Source organism: Castor canadensis, chromosome 16, assembly GCF_047511655.1.
Source record: "Castor canadensis chromosome 16, mCasCan1.hap1v2, whole genome shotgun sequence".
In the NCBI taxonomy this organism is placed as follows: domain Eukaryota; kingdom Metazoa; phylum Chordata; class Mammalia; order Rodentia; family Castoridae; genus Castor; species Castor canadensis.
The window spans coordinates 23736088-23740589 of NC_133401.1; positions in this window are offsets into that span (position 1 = coordinate 23736088).

A 4502-nucleotide genomic window follows, 5' to 3' on the forward strand; every position below is an offset into this window, starting at 1 on the left:
CTAGGCAACTCCACTATACATCCAAAACCCACTCAATCCCTTCACTCTTCTCTGGACCCCCATCCCCCCCCATTTACATTCTCTCTTGTCATTTTAAACATTCTTTGACACAACTCTATGTAACCCAGACATGGGCTGGATCTAGCACTACTCTTAGAGTTAGACTTCAACCCTACAGCCTTAAAAGTCCAGAGATATTCTGTAAATATTTGTTAATTCCCAGGGATTCATACTCTTGGATCTACTGTGTTCTATTCTAGCTTCCCTGTACAATGTCTTCATTTTTTATTAACTCAGCCCTCTGTAGATACTACAGTATCCCCCAAAGAGACCAAGTTCACACAAAATCCTGAGTGAGCTATTTTACCTTTATTAAGATTCCATATGGCTGACACTCAGGTAGAGAGATGGCATCTAACTCTTTGGGGAAATAGTCTGAAAACTTCATAGTAATTATCTTCTTTCAAGTCTCTCTGTCAGTGTGGGATAATGGCATTTACCTATGCAGTCTCTTCACTTTGATATCATGCTCTTGATGTTCCTGGTCCATCTCTCCCACAACATTTTATATTTTTCCATTTTCTTTTCTTTCCTTTTTCTTTTCAGTGCTGGGATTGAACCTATGGCCTGTCAACACACTAGGCAAGTGCTCTACTGCTGAGGTATACCCACATTCACTGTATTCTCCATTTTTTATGCATCAATTTTGCTTCCCCCAAATCCATTCCCAAACCTGTACAGTTAAATCCATTCTGATTTGGAGAAAAGTGAGTTTTCTCCATAACATAATCTAATCTTTTAAGAGAACAATTAGCTATATAAGGCAATATGGTATGATTTTGCTGTTTTGAGTTTAAAAAAACTACTTTATTGAGGTATGATTGTCACAAAAATAGCTGTAGGTATTTAATGTATAAAACTTGATGTGTTTGGAAATAAGTATGCATCCAGAAAGGTATTATCACAATGAATGTCATAAATGAATCCAGAACTTCCAGAAGTTTCTTCCCTCTCCCTTTGTTTTATTTTTAAAGTTTTGTTGACTTTGTTTTGACCTTTTTCAGTACAGGCATTTAATATAAGATATAACTTCTTTAGGGAAAAATTTGAGTGTAAAATACAGTAATGTTAATCACATTCCTATAATGTACAGGATATCTAGAACTTATTTATCTTGAATGATTGAAACTTTCTACTCTGAATAACACTTCTCCATTTCTCCCTCTCTCCAGATCCTTGCAACCATCATTCTACTTCTGCAATTTTGACTATTTTGGATTCCACATACAATCAAAATCATATAGTATTTGTCTTTCTTACTTTGCTTTTCCTAATGTATCCATATTAACCCATGTCACTGACAGGATTTACTTTCTTTCTAAGGATGAATAATATTCCTGTAGGTGTGTGTGTGTGTGCACATTATGTTTTCTTTATCCATTCATCCACTGAAGGACAGTTAAACTGCCTTGATGCCTTGGCTATTGTGGCAATGAATAGGGAAGTACAATTCTCTTTTCAAGATATTGACTTTATTTCCTCTGGGTATATACCTAGAAGTAGCATTGCCAGTTTTGCTATTCTATCTTTAATTATTTATTTTTTTGCATTACAGGGGTTTGAAGTTAGGGGCTCATGTTTGCAAGGCAGGCACTCTATCACTTGAGCCACTCTACCAACCCTTCTATCTTTAATTTTTTGAGAAATATTCATAATGTTTTTCATATTGCCTGTGTCAATTTACACTCCTATCAACAGGTTCCAATTTATTTCTCCACATCCTCTCTAACACTTGCTGCTGTCTGATACTATTTTGTTGTATTAAATCATACCTTGTAATTACCAAGAATGGTGAAAGATCTGAGATTTTTATCCTACTTGTAAGCTACAAGTTAGTCAGTTACAATTTCATAGATGCTGGAAAAAGACATGAGACTCCTGGGTCAGAGACAAAGGGCTTGATTACTAATTACAGCTAGTAGCTGATCTTAGCACAGGATCCCAGGGGATCTCTACATGTTATGAACTTGCCCTTTGTGTTTGTATAGGATGAAAACCATGGAGTCACTGGTTTAGATCATGATTTGCAAACACAAAACATCAGGAGAAGCTAACAATGGTGAAATAGTGATTACATGGTTTCATAATTAGCTATTGCAGGTATTATTTGAAATCTTTTTTGTTTGTTTGAGATGAGTCTGTTGTTCCATTAGACAAACATATTCATAGGTAAAATGATACTAACTAGAATGTTCAGCACAGGATGTTGGAGTGGGTTAAGAACATGGGAGTTTTACTTTAAGCTCTGAACACCTGGAATTCCTGGGGCTGATCATGATGATCTGGAAGATACTCCAGGGACAGCTGGTACCAATGGACAGACCTCTGATTGCTCTATGAATATTGAACATAGACAACAAATTCTTAAATGAACTTAAGTTTATATCAAGTTAGGGGCATGACCATGCAGAAAAAGAACTTTTTAAAGTGACTTTAAAACATGTTACTTGGTGCTGGGCATGGCGACTCATGCCTTTAATTCTAGCTACTCAGGAAGTGGTGATCTGGAGGATTTCAGTTCAAGGCTGGTCTAGGCAAAAAAGTTGGGGAGATCCCATCTCAACCAATAAAAGCTAGGCACAGGCTGGAGTTCTGGCTCAAGTGGTAGAGCATCTGCCTAGCCCAAAAAAAAAAAAAAAAGTGGGTGTGGTGGCATGCACCTGTCGTTCTAGCTATGCAGGAAATGAAAATAGGATTGCCATCCAGGCCTGCTGGTAAGTGCAAAAATAACAAAAGCACAAAGGGGGCGGGGGAGGTGCCTCAAGTGGTAGAGTGCTTGCCTACCAAGCTCAAGGTCCTGAGTTGAAATCCCAACACCGTGAGAAAAAAACAAAAAACAAACCCATCCACAGTATTTTGTCTACACATCCCAAGTGGGAAATTTCTGAAGGGCAGAAGGAAACACACACAAACGTTAAAATACAATTGGTACACTGATTAGAAATTCTTAGTCAAGAGGGCGAAACAGGTTCTGGTGTGGGGAGGAGGGGTTTAGCACTGGTGGGAGGGGGGAGGCAGCGGGAAAGAATAGGAGGATGAATACAGTGTAAATAATGTATACACATGTATGTAAATGCAAAAATGATACCTGTTGAAACTGTTCCAGGAATCAGGGGAGGGGCAAGGTAGAAGAGCAGTGGAGGGGTGAATTCAAATATGATATATTTGGTACATTGTAAGAACCCTTGTAAATGCTACAATGTAACTCCACTCTGCACAAAAATAATAATAAAAGACATTCCATTAGCTATTTTGATAGTATTACATATCTCATATATTTTCCTATTATATAGAAATGTAGTTATATATTTCTCTCAACATTTTATAAAACAATATTAATATTTAGTGTTTTCAAATGTAATGATATCCTAAAACGTAAGTACATTATATATTTATATACATCTGCACATAAATACATACCCCAGAATTCTGATAAACGATTATGGCAATGTCACTAAAAATTAAGCTTTTTCAACACAAGAGAAAAAGGGAGTAAGTGAAAATCCTAGGTTGGAATCGTTGTAATCAATATAAATTCATGACTGGAAATGTCAATCTGAACTCACGATTTCTGAAAATGCACACTTTCTCGCGCCATCCCCTGAAAAACCAATGGCAACCTAGTAGCAACAAACACACCCTGGCCCTATTTGTGGTCGCTAAATAGCATTCCTTGCTCAAAGGAACCGGGCTTCTTGAAAAAAAATTTCTGATCTAGGGCAGTTCAAGAAGAGCCTAGGATGTGTGATTTTGTCTGAAAGAAGGGAGGCAGCAGGCAGGGGGCTAATTTCTGAACAGAAATCTGACAAGTGAATAAAGGAGGTGCTGCACTCCAAACCTTGTTGGCAACGAAACAGCTGCTCGGGCAGCTCCAATTTCTCAGGACTGAAGATGGGTAAAGGGACGGTTGGGGGATGTCCCTACACTGGGTTTTGAACACACCAGACGCTCCTTCTGTGGGCCTCGGCATATATCAAAGACTCAATGCCTCCTCCTTCCGCACAAAGGCGGCGGGAATCGGCCCGACAGTCAACAGAAACCCAGCTTGATAAGCCAAACCCCGCAGACCTGTCGGGTCCCACTGACATCATACATTACGATGCACATGCGCAGAAGCCTTCTCTCAACTTGCCGAAGGGCAGGCTTCGCTTCCTCCCACTCCCAACCTTGATTGGTCAGCAACAGCTGCTCGTCTCAGCCGTTGTTAGTGGCGACGTAGGTGGATACAATTTTGGTCGCTAAGATACTCAGCATTTCCGCTTCCTTTCCCTCTAGTCTAGGTTCGGGCAAGCCAGTCACGTTCTTTCCGCCAATGATAAATGGGCAGTGGGCGGAACCTTACTTGTCCGGACCAAAGAAATGCTGTCTTGGCGTAGTGTCGTGCGGCCAATGACGATGGGGCAGCCCCTGTAGAGTGGCTCGGGCGCCCCCACGCCCGCCTT